We start from the raw sequence: 12,259 nt of genomic DNA, 5'->3' as shown, positions 1-12,259 counted from the left end.
AATATCTATGAGTTATAATATAAATGGGGTAAATATCCTTGTTACATTGTAAATATTAAATTTTAATTGAAAAAATGTTATAAAATTAAATTAAAATAAAATATTTATAAAATATTTTGATTTTGAAATGAGTTATGGTTTTTGGGCATGTGGTATTGATAAGCCATGGTATTGGCCCATAGTATTGTAACAAAACCTAAATTATTATTACACTTGCTATATATCCATATATATATATATTTAATATAATTTTTATATTTGACAATTTGATTTAAAACCACATAAAAATAGTCGTCTATAATAGTGGGCCCAATGGTTAAGAGCATGTGCTTCCTCCTTAGAGGCCACAGGTTTAAAACCAGAGGGGGTAGAGTATGTATGCTTTCGTAGACTTAGTAGTCAAATCATTGCGTGGAGGTGGGTCCCTTGTCCCACAAACAAGGGGTCTCATACACCAATTTGGTGTTTGGTTTGGCTGTGACCTTAAAATTGGATAATAATAATAATAATAAAATAATTTACATTTTTTTTTTTTATTATTTTAATTTTCAAAATAAATAGTGTTTTTTGGGAAAGAAAAAACAACAACTTTCTTTAACATAAAAATATTTTTATATAATCTTGCATATAACATATGTGCTAGAATAATCCCCATATTACATATGATTGAAATCAAGATATAGGGTGCACAGACCCCTCAAAGATACCCAACCTTGCAGAGAACACTAGGTATAGCCCAAACAAAAACCGAAAGGGCTAGCTTGAAAAACTGACTCCGGGAACCACAAATAGAAAACCCAATCCCGACTGCCAACAATTAAAAATCCTACGATCCACAAAAGAACATAGACCCCATGTTACAAAGTAAGAAAAAGCAGGTCTAAAAACGTTCTTAAAATAAAAGGCATAAAGACCCACTAACAATACCCAGGAATAGGGCTACAATGCCTTGAAGGAAACAATGACGACCCCCAAACCAATGCTAGCGAGACCGACTCAGTGATGTAAGAAACTACGACCTGCAATAAAACCCTGAAATTAGCCACAAAATGTAGGGTCGAACAACCCAAAAGCAACAAAAGCACCAAACCGAGGAACAAAGAAAAAATCGGGCTACAAAGCCCAGAATGACCAATGTTGTCCACCAAGCCGAATAAACCCCTACACACCAACAAAAAGCCAAAGTCGAAGATAGTGAAAGAAACTGACCAACAATACAAGGAACCCCGAGCAGAAGACCTTGAAACAAGGCGCCCATGGCAAAGAAAGAATCCCAAAAATTCGCATAGACTCCACAACTCTGCGGAACAAGGCGCCCATGGCAAAGAAAAATCCAAAAAATTCGCATAGACTCCACAACTCCCCGAAAGACTACGACTCTAATATAAAAAAAACGCCACAACAAAAAAAGAAAATGAAACTTGAAATTAGAAGCAGAGATGACTCAATAAACCATTTATTCGGTGTAATATTTTTTTTTTTTCAAACTTTTAATAAATTTAAAAAATTAATTGAAAATAAAAAAACTAATTGAAAATATTTTCAAAATTTTAATAAACTTAAAAAACTAATTGAAAGTAAAAACTTTTTAACCAAAATAAAAAACAATATAAAATCCATTTTGCAATTATAATAAATCAAAACCTCAAAATCATTAACATGGAAATGACCACATGAATGCAAGTGCGTTAAATTAATAAATTAGAAAGCTCAAAATAGAAAAGCGTTTCATGAAAAAATGTCCATTGCGAAATCGATATTTGAAATTGCAAATCAGTGAAGAATAGTATTGAATATATAAACGGCCAAGTATAGACCACATTTTACTGATGTGGCTAATCAGAAATTGAATGAAATTTTATGGTCGAGAACATTACAGCACTATGCAGTGCAGCAATAAAATGAAGGGGAAGTCTTTCACAATTTCAAATGGGAGGCGAAGATGGAGCATAAAATCTCAAACCCTCTGATTTCTGCCATTGATTTCGAAAACAGCTCAAAAAGTCGTTTAAGGTTTAGAAAGAAGTCTTTGCTAGGCACATGCCCACCAACCAGAAAAGTGTTCACAGCCAGAGCTTCAATAGTGAATGAAGCAGTGTCAGTGGCTGAACCCATCTCCTCAGAGCTTTCATGGCAGATCACTGTTGGTGCAATAGGTAATATTTCTTTCTACGCTTTTACAAAAATCTGAAAACTGCATAAGCAGTGCACTGCTTATTACGGTTTCTCTGATTACAATTTGGTTTTACATGTGTGCCAGTTAGCCAATCCTCGCACTTCTCATTGGATTTCTCAGTATAGTTCGCGTTCAATATGGCCTAACCATAATTTCTGAGGCAATTTGCCCTTCTTGGTCCTCATCATGAAGTAACACGGGTTCCTGGGCTGCATTACACTTTAGCCATGGTTCCTTGGGCACATCTCGGTTTAACAAAGGTTCATAGCCGAGAAGATCAAACGCTGTAGAAATCACATGGGAATTTACGGTATTTACTTGTAACACATGCAATTCGCAATCTTACCACCCACTGAGTCCTGACTAACCCGATTCATCTTTTCAACCAACATTAATAAATCACTTGGTGTTAGGCTCAAGGCAATAGGATTAACTACTGACTAGAAATCTCAAAGCATTTCTTCGTCCTATGATCTTCGTTTTTGAACTATTGAAGTTCGTAGATATGTACAGGCAGGGCATCATTAAAGAAAAAATGGTGGCCACAAGGTTGGCCAACACAAGCGTCGATAATATGGCTCAAATGCTACATGAACTAGTAAAATTACCTTTGATCATCAATCTAAGCGTGGAAATTTCATGCACCAAAATTAATGCAAAGCTGAAATTTCGCTTTCTTCCTAGAAGGTTTCCCAGATTTTAGCCCTAGATTTTGAGCGTTTAGGACGGCTGTAAATTAGGTTATACAACAGCAGTAGAACTAGCACAATAATTCACTTCAAACAACTGCAAACTTCTTGGTGATTCAAGGAGAAAAAATACCAAACAAAGAGATAAGTTTTAGCTCCTTTTAGGACAACTTATCAACCAATAATCAGATCTAAAAATGCACTTCTACAGCGGTATAACAAATGTAGAATCAACCCCTTATATTCTTCTTTAGATGTCAAATCACGTAACAATCTGTCTTTTTGTTTATGTCCAATCAGCAAGACATAAATGACTGTAAATAGCAAAGCATAAAGAACATGTATAGCTGAAATTCAAATTTGAAAACGACACAAGTTGTTCACAGTTGAAAACTTCATATATAAGCTCAAGATGAAGTGCAAGTACATGTCATAATCTTCTCTCAATGCTAGTACAAAAACTCCAACTATCCAAAAAGCCCTAGCTATGGTAAATCAACAAACCCTAGCTCAACCAAGAAAATCGAAGTGCAGGAATCTCTCCAACACAACCTTCGATGCAAGGTGTCCTCTTCTCTTCTTCTTCACAAATCCACCTTAGGGTTTTCTCGTAAAACTCTTATCTCCAATCTCCAAAGGATAAACCCTAGCCCTAGAACTTTGAGATGCTCCAAGAAACTCAAAGAAGACCAAGAAATCCTAGCGCATCAAGAGAAAGAGAAAATACATGTACAAGTGAAGAGAGAGGGAGAGAGAGAGAGCAAGAGAGTGCTTTCTTATCTTAGTCATAATGTGAGTGAATGAATATGTTATGGAAAAACTATCTCCTTTCTATATTTATGTGAAAGGTAAGGGGGGGGCAACAATACTATGTGGGCCTAATTATTGACGGCTCTGCTCCTTGCTGCGCGCGCTCGCTCGGCTCTGTTTCCTGCGAGATCCGCACCCCGCAAAATTTGAAGGCTGCGCGCGCGCCCGCTATCTGCATTCTCCGATCCTTGCGGGTGGTTCCGTCGAGGGCTCAATCTACTGGCTACAGTCGGCTAGGGTTTGATCTGCTGGCCCTCCATGGAGGAGCCGGCTCCCCCCAGGGGTCTTCCTCCCCTTCTCCGCCTTCCGCCGTTGAGGCCTTCAGATCCTTGCTGGCCTCTCTGCCCAAGAAGAAAGTTGTGGAAGCTGCCAAGTTCATGAAAAGACTAGAAGATATCCCCGAGATCGCCCTTCCTCCTGAAGGCCCAATTCAAGTAGCATTATCTCTGGCGGATCGTGCACTGGTAGGTCAGTTTACAGGTCTCTGGCCCTCCCCGAAATCAACAGAGAACTGGGTTGCTAGAAACTGGGCTCCGCTGATCAAGGACAAGGTAACATCTTACTTCCTCGGAAGAGGATACTTCCTATTTGAATTCTCAGAAAAAGAGGACAAGGATCTCATTTTCAGAAATGGGCCCTACTTCATGGGTCCTCAAGGGCTGTACTTAAATAAATGGACGCTAGACTTCGATCCGGCGGTGGATGTGCCCTTTGCGGTCCCGGTATGGGTAAGGCTCCCCAATCTCCCCGTTCACTGTTGGAACTGGGACTCTCTGAAGCAATATCGGAAACACTCTTGGGAAATTCATAGACAAGGCCAATAGCAAGGATCAGTACGATTGCGCCAGAATTTGTGTGGAGGTAGATCTGGAGGTCGGATTACCAGAAGCCATCAAAATAAGGGTAGGTCCTTGGACGCCTGTTCAGAAGCTGGACTATGAACAACTGCCGTTCAAATGCCGGAAGTGTCAAGTCTACGGGCACTTTGCTAGAGATTGCCCGTCCAAAGGGGTAGAGGAAAAAGGGAAGGAAGAAGGATGGAATCAGGCAAAAAGACCCAAAACGTCTTTCAGGAAGAATGCAAATGTTAATGCTAGAGCCCCCCAAACGGGCCTTGCTCAGCATCCGCCCATGGAAAGCCAAGGGAACAAATTTGAGATCCTTGGATCTGAAATCATGAATACGCAGGAGATAGAAATTCCGAAAGAAGTCTCTCCTCCTAAATCCAAAAGCGTACCATAGGGACCCAAAGGGAAGATGTCAGAACAAGAGGAGGAAACCCAAGAGTCCGAGGAATCGGAGGAAGAAGGGGAAATAGGGGATTCGCAGTCTACCCCCAGAAGATCCACAAGAGGACGAATGTCAACAAAGTAAAAAAGAGATCAAGAAACATACAAAGACAAGCTTCAGGGCAGCTAGCCAACGCTAGAGAAACTCCTAGCAAAAATCCCGAAGATGAAGAGGATCCAAACCCAGAGCTCCAAAGGAGCTCATCACAACAAAAGTAAATGATGAAGATAGTCTCCTGGAATTGTAGGGGAATGGGCTCCAAAGCCAAGGAAGAAGCAATGAATAGTCTAATAAGACTGGAAGCCCCGGACATTCTTCTCATCTAGGAGACTAAATTGGAGGATTCAGCCTTCCTCCAAGCAAACATAAAGTTTTGGAAAAAAGACGGAGCGCATGCAACCTCTGCCCGTGGAGCATCGGGAGGACTTGGGTCGCTCTGGAATCCAAATAAGTTCTCTCTAATCTCTGTGTCCCTGAACACTCATTGGATTTTGTTAAAATTGCAGCACTTAGAATCTAAGGAAACTATTAGTTTGGTCAATGTATATGCTCCTAACAATGCAGGTGAAAAGAAACTATGTTGGGACTCCATCAACAACTTGGCAGATCTGGAAAATTTGGAGAACATTATCATAGCCGGAGACCTCAACCTCACCCTCCTCTCGTCAGAAAAAAGAGGAGGCAGTATTGTCAGAGATCCGGCAAGAGAATCAGTGGAAGATCTCATGCAGGATTGGGATCTGATAGACATTAAGCCGACTACTGGCAAGTACACGTGTTCAAACAAGAGGGTTGGCCCGGGTCACATAGCTGCAAGACTGGACAGATTTTTGGTGGAAAGTTCCTTCCTGCTTCTAGGATTAGAAGCTAGATCGCACATCCTTCACAGCAGCATATCAGATCACAAGCCTATTAGCTTGGAACTGCTGACCCCCAAGGATCTAGGGCCTATTCCATTCAGGTTCAGCTCTCTCAGGATCAAAGAGGCAGACTTTATGGCCAAGGTTAGAGACTACTGGAAGGACCCAGTCAAGGGATCCGCCTTCTTTGTGTGGGAGGAAAAACTCAAAAGAGTTAAAGTCATGCTAAAAAATTGGGCTAAGACCCTGCCCAACCCTGCTGCGGAAAGGAAAAAATCTCAAATCGATCTAGAAAGCCAGCATCTCCATCTTGAAACGGCTGAAATCACTAAAGAGGAATTGGAAAAGGAGGCCAAGCTTCAGAAAAATTTCCATAAGGCATGCCTGGCAGAAGAGGAGTACTGGAGGCTCAACTCTAGAAGTCTTTGGCTCAAATCTGGCGATAGAAACTCCTCTTTCTTTCATAAACAAGCACAAGCTAGGAAAGGACGAAACTCCATCATCGAAATAAAAGAAGGAAACTACGTTCTGAAGGACTTTGCAAGCATAAAAAAGGCAGCCTCAGATCATTTTGAGAAGCTGTACAAGGAAAAAGAGGAGCTAAGCAAAATGATAGCTTGCTGGACGCTGTCCCTAGCCTCATCACTCCCAAGATGAATAAGGTCCTAGAAAGCAAAATCACGCATAAGGAAATCAAGGAGGCCCTCTTCGCAATGGATCTCGATAAAGCTTCGGGACCGGACGGTTTCACGCCAAGATTTTTACAAACCTGTTGGCAGATAGTTGAGAAGGAATTCCTCAAAATGATTCAGAAATCCTAGGACTGTCAGAAGATTGGGGGCTGCACAAATTTGGCATTTCTCACCCTCATCCCCAAGGAAAAAGGTGCAAACTCTTTCAATAGATTTCACCCAATTTCATTATATAATATTGGGTACAAAGTGATCACCAAAGTGATAGCAAACAAGCTGAAAAGATTTCTCCCTAAAATCATTCCGGACAATCAAGGTGGATTCATTCAGGGCAGGCAGCTGGTGGACAACTTCGTGCTGGTGCAAGAGGCAATCCATTCCAGCCAACACCGAAAGGAAAAAGGTATGGTTATTAAATTAGATCTAGCTAATGCCTTTGACCGTGTTAGACATAGGTTTTTGTTTGATGTAATGTATAAATTGGGATTCGGGCAAAGCCTCATAAAGTGGATAAAAGCTTGCATATCGGAGCCTTGGATTGCCCCTCTGGTGAATGGAAGGGCCGCTGAATTCTTCAAAGCCTCTAGAGGGCTGAGGCAGGGGTGTCCTCTTTCACCTCCCCTATTCGTCATGTTCTCAGTTTCTATCTGAATAAAAAGCAGCAAGAACAGGACATTGTTGGCCTGTGCATTGCAAGAGGGGTGAAACGCATCAATCATGCCCTCTTTGCCGATGATACTCTACTGCTAGGAGCTGCTACACCGCATTCAGCTATTAAATCCAAAGTAGTTCTGGACGACTTCTGTAAGGTCTTAGGCAGTGTGTTAAACAAGGGTAAATGTCAGATATACTGTTGGAACATCCCTGCTTCTACTGCAAACTCCATAGCCAGATGCCTTGGATTTGCAGCCTCCACTACTTGGTCCTCATTCAAATATCTTAGTCTGCCAATCTTCAACAAGAGGGCATCAAGCAAAGACTGGTAACTTCAGTTAGACAAATTCAAAGCAAAGATGCAAGCCTGGGTATCCTCTTGGCTCAACATCGTAGGCAAAGCAGTGCTCATCAAGGCAGTTCTCAGTAGTCTTCCGATTTTCAAATTCTCTGTCCTCCTGGCACCTGTGGGAATCATCAAAAAGATGGAGGAACTAATCAGGCAATTCTTCTGGAAAGGAGGCAAACAAAACGACAAGAGATTTTCCCTAATCAATTGGGAAATTTCACCAAACCAAATTTTGAAGGGGGATTGAATTTTAAAGACCTCAGAGCTCAAAATCTAGCCATGGGAGCCAAATTAATTTGGAAAATCATTGCTCCTAATCCAAACTGGGCACAGATTGCATTGTGGAGAAAATATTTCAGAGGAATGAGGCTCAGATGTTTGGATTAGCCTAAAAACCAACTCAGAACTCCTTTCAGCACGTTCATTAACAGAATTGGTCCGATGATAAAAAACTACTCTCACTGGATTCCTGGAAATGGCAAACGAATTCAGCTGTGGAGTGACAAAATTCTGGATCGACCTCCGCTGGAAGAATTGAGAGATTTTACAAAGTTAAAGAACTGGCTAGTTGCAGCAAACGTCCACACCCTGTGGGACCTATCGATATGGACGGAGGATACCTGGGCGAGATGGAAACACCTCCCTGTGCCCATCGCCTTGCAACCTGAGTTGGCATCGCTCAGCAACCTCTTACATGGGCTGGCCCCTATCCACGCGCGCAGGCAGGACGTGAGAGGTTGGGGAAAAAACCGGGCAGGATATACAGTCTCTCAGGGATACTCTAAGTGTCTTGAACGTCCCCACGTGCCTCCCACCCCTGCCCCTTTGGTAGGCATATGGAATTTCCCCTCAATTCCTAAAATAGATCATTTCTGTTGGATTCTCGCCACCAAAAAATCTTCACTGAGGACAGACTCCAGAAAAGAGGCATCAATAGGCCTTCCAGATGCATTCTTTGCAAGGAGAACTCAGAAATTGCCCTCCATCTCATGATCGAATGCAAATTATCAATCTCTATTTGGCAGGAGCTGCTGGATCCTTGGAATTATGATTTCATTTTTCCTACTTCTGTTCAGGATTTGTTCAGGGGTTGGATGGCCAGATATCCAGGCGCACAACCAAAAAACAAAACGGTCAGAACAACTAGGAGTGCACTGCCAAAATTCATCAGTTGGCATGTTTGGTTGGAAAGGAACATAGAGATATTCCAGAGCAAGGATCAAGACCATAGAATAGTAGCCAACTCAGTGAAATGCCAGCGAACCGAGTGGCTGGAAGACAAAGGAGATGACTCAAATCTCAGCCAACAAGATAGAGACCTGGGATCTGTCCTTAAGTTTAATTTTCACAAGCCAAGAAGCTCTCCTCCGATTCTCGAAGATTGGCAAATTAGGAAAAATGAAGAAGATTTTCAGGAATGGCTGTCCAATCAACCAATTCCCTCCCTATTCTTTGATGGGGCAGCAAAAGGGAATCCAGGAAAGGCCGGTGCTGGTGGACACATTAATATGCCAGACAACACATCTCCACACAATTTCGCTTGGGGATTAGGCCATTCCTCTAGCATACAAGCTGAGGCGTTGGCCCTCTTCCAAGGTGTAAACTTCCTCAAAGAGCTGGGAATTTGGGAGGCAAATGTCTTTGGAGACTCCCAAGTAATCATAAGAGCAGTGGCGACCAACTCCAACCCAGCAGATCTGCAGCTAGCAAGATTAATTACAAAGATCAAAAGCATGTCAAAGTCCCTACATCTGAATTATTTTCATGTATTGAGAACAAATAATAAAGCAGCAGACATTGAGGCAAACAAAGCAGTACACTTAGAGGCTGGAACTATTCTCAAAAATAAGGAAATTCTATGGGCACCTATCCCGTAAAGAGCCATGTTTTACTGCTTTCTTTTACATCAGTTCGTTTGTATCTTTCAGCTCGGACAATTAGCAACAAAAGTGCACTTTAACAATTGTAAAAAGAGGAAGCTGATAAGAGCAAGCGCCATTTCCCTCTTGGTAGAAAGGCATGTTGAAAATTGCTCCTCCTTTTGTAACTGAATGGGTGGCCTTTAGCCAAGCAGTTAATGAAATCCTATAACCGTTCTTGTAAAAAAAAAAAAAATACTATGTGGGCCTAAGCCCTTACAAGCAACCTACATGAGCCCTTACATGCCACACAAGTGAGAAGTCCACTCTAGAGTACAAGTTGAGGAAATGGGTAACTCATGCCTCCACGATTGCTCCCTCCTTACATCTATACACTCAAGATATTTGTACCACCATTAGCTAGTCACTTGGATATGGCACCCTTCCCTGAAGTCATTCCCACTCCATTGCCACCATTTTATACACACCTATGGATTGATGGGCTAACTTGAGACCTGTCACTTCCCCTTTCGGGCTGGAAACATCTAATAGGGGTTATCCATCTAACCATCCCTAACATAATGACATAAATTGTTTATGAGACTCAATCTAGTTAGATACTTGAAGGTGAGCTTTGTGTGAAGTATTATTGTGCCCTCAACATTAGGTATGGTCCACTATAATGCATCTATGGTTATTGTACCTAACGATTGTTGATTTTCACTTGATCTTAAGAGGGTTTTGTCAGGTGGTTTTCATCACAAAAACAAAGGCCTCTTGAGATGATTGCCCTACTTTCTCATCAACATTGCAGAGGTCGTTTTATCCATTCTAGACTCTAGAGAGTATGACCTTGTTGCTGCAACATTGCGTATCTAGAGCAGAGCATTGGGCTACTTGATGACCCCACATGATGCTTGACACTCCAAGGTACCCCCAAATGCTGAAATGTTGAGCCCATGAAGCTTGGTGTTGGAGATATTGATGATGTGCCTAGTGGACCTAGGATGCCCTTGGGATGGCCTTGACACTGTTTGATGGGCATCATTTGTTCCAGAGCCTAGATGATGATGGTCATACTTGTGATGACAAGGGAGGGCTTACACATCACCTTTAAGCCCCAATGCTTGTGTGAGAGAGTGCCAAGTCACCTCTCTCGCCCTTTGGAGGGTGACGTTGGACACCATGGCTATGATGTCTTGGTATGGAGGCACTTTAGAGGCATGCCCATGATCTAGGAGCTACATCTTGGAGTATGGAGCACTCATTAGCCTACATGACACTTACGTGTGACATTTAGAGCTAGGTCATATTCTATTCATCATTTTGATAAAATTGGTATCTTTCCGTATAGAACGTAATTCACTTATCGATTATACTTACTGGAAAAATATATGAAAGATCATTGGGCCAAGCGGGCTCTCCATAATAATTATGTCCCATACCTTTAGCTAATTTAGCCCTTAATACAGGATGCCCCTGAACTCACCAGTTGGTCTGTGGGTGAAAAGATCAGTGGTGGAAGCGATATCCCGGGTACTATGACTGCAAATCCTACATCAAATGAAAATGAAACATATAAAAATTTAGCACCAATCACGAGAAGCATCAAACCAAATCAGCTACACGCCAAAAGAAAAAGCATTAGAGGATGACTCATGCTTGAGGATGTCTTTCTCCCACACGTGTGGGCATTTATGGCATCTTTTGTTAGTTTTTGAGCTACGAGGTTGGCTTATAACCTCTATCTTGTGGAACACTTAAACTTGTAATCAAGGCTTCTTTACTCTTTTCATTTTATCATCATCACACATTGAATTCTTTTCCGCTATAAGAGAGTGTGAGCTAGTCTTGTTGCTACACAAACTAGTAGGCCTTGTGAAGAGGCAAAAGCTAGAGGGCACAACAAAACATGGGACAAAGGCCCACTGTCACCACAACCTACGTCCCCAACTCTTCTCAGATTTTCACTGACGGGAGGAATCCAAGTGTTCCTCACTTGTGATAGATGGTCATACTTGTGATGACAAGGGAGGGCTTGCACATCACCTTTAAGCTCCAATGCTTGCGTGAGTGAGTGCAAAGTCACCTCTCTCGCCCTTTGGAGGGTGACGTTGGACACCATGGCTATGATGTCTTGGTATGGAGGCATGCCCATGATCTAGGAGCTACATCTTGGTGTATGGAGCACTCATTAGCCTACATGACACTTGTGGCATTTAGAGCTCATTTAGAGGATGACATCATGCTTGAGGACGTCTTTCTCCCACATGTGTGGGCATTTATGGCATCTTTTGTTAGGTTTTTGAGCTACGAGGTTGGCTTGTAACCTCTATCTTGTGGAACACTTAAACTTGTAATCAGGGCTTCTTTACTCTTTTCATTTTATCATCATCACACATTGAATTCTTTTCCGCTATAAGAGAGTGTGAGCTAGTCTTGTTGCTGCATAAACTAGTAGGCCTTGTGAAGAGGCAAAAGCTAGAGGGCACAACAACACATGCGACAAAGACCCACTATCACCACAACCTAAGTCCCCAACTCTTCTCATATTTTCACTGATGGGAGGAATCCTAGTATTACTCACATGTGATAGATATTTCTATGATAGGTTTGAGTGAGGCAAGGTAGCTCATTCAATGGAAATTTCAACCAATGACGCGAGCCTTGGGAAAGGGACTAGTAAGACCTTCCAGAAAAAACCCCTTGGAAAAGAAGCTAGTATATCATAAGAGATTGCCTTCAAAGAATCTCCAAGTTTTTGTACATGTCTTTATATATATATATTAACCAACATGGGTTGGTTCATTCATCTAAAGGCATAAGCCATGCATTTCTGGTACTTCACATATACAACTCACAAAAATATATGTATAAATT

At 41.8% G+C, this 12,259-nt stretch overlaps 1 long non-coding RNA gene across 1 annotated transcript; it reads left to right on the top strand.

Moving 5' to 3' along the window:
* Positions 1–1,769: 1,769 nt before the first annotated feature.
* LOC149201112 (uncharacterized) lies at positions 1,770–2,488 on the top strand. The gene is made up of 2 exons (XR_016253857.1): positions 1,770–2,156; positions 2,261–2,488. It is a non-coding gene; the product is annotated as an uncharacterized LOC149201112 (long non-coding RNA).
* Positions 2,489–12,259: the final 9,771 nt, after the last annotated feature.

Source organism: Pinus tabuliformis, chromosome 2_1 (genome assembly GCF_031772625.1).
Source record: "Pinus tabuliformis cultivar Carrire ecotype Pingquan chromosome 2_1, CPIR1, whole genome shotgun sequence".
NCBI lineage: Eukaryota > Viridiplantae > Streptophyta > Pinopsida > Pinales > Pinaceae > Pinus > Pinus tabuliformis.
This window is presented reverse-complemented; position numbering and strand designations above follow the sequence as displayed.